Source organism: Eimeria mitis, genomic scaffold, assembly GCF_000499745.2.
Source record: "Eimeria mitis Houghton genomic scaffold, Emh_scaff701, whole genome shotgun sequence".
Taxonomy (NCBI): Eukaryota; Apicomplexa; class Conoidasida; order Eucoccidiorida; family Eimeriidae; genus Eimeria; species Eimeria mitis.
The window spans coordinates 5380-6322 of NW_013575097.1; positions in this window are offsets into that span (position 1 = coordinate 5380).

Consider the following 943-nt stretch of genomic DNA (forward strand, 5'->3'; position numbering starts at 1 on the left):
GAAAAAAAAGAAAAACAGCAGCAGCAGCTGTAGAAGATATGTATAACAAACAAAATAAATAAATAAACTAATAAATAAATAAAAAATAAATAAAATAAAATAAAATAAAATAAAATAAAATAAAAATAAAATAAAATAAAATAAAATAAAATAAAATAAAATAAAATAAAATAAAATAAAACATAAATAAAATAAAATAAAATAAAATAAAATAAAATAAAATAAAATAAAATAAAATGATGATAGACAGCATTGATCCATCTGCGCGTTTCTACATCATTATAAAACAAAAAAACAAAAAACAAAAAAAACAAAAAACAAAATAAACAAACAAACAAACAAACAAACAGACAAATAAACAAAACAAATAAACAAATAAATAAAATAAAAAACAAAAATAAAAATAAAAACAAAAACATACGAGTTGATGATAGACAGCATTGATCCACCTGCGTGTTTCTACACAACTATAAAACAAAAAAACAAAAAACAAAAAAAACAAAAAACAAAAAAACAAACAAACAAACAAACAAACAAACAAATAAAATAAAATAAAATAAAAACAAAATAAAACAAAATAAAAAATAAAAACATACGAGTTGATGATAGACAGCATTGATCCACCTGCGCGTTTCTACACCATTATAAAACAAAAAAACAAAAAACAAAAAAACAAAAAAACAAAAATAAATAAATAAACAAACAAACAAACAAAACAAATAAACAAACAAATAAAATAAAAATAAGAATAAAAATAAAAATAAAAAGAAAGAAAAACATACGAGTTGATGATAGACAGCATTGATCCACCTGCGCGTTTCTACACAATCAAGACAGCCGATGACGACACCAAAATTTAAGAAAAAAGAAAGAGGCTTCTCCTGTATGCGGCAGCACTCACTAGCAGCAGCAGCAGCAGCAGCAGCAGCAGCAGCAGCAGCAG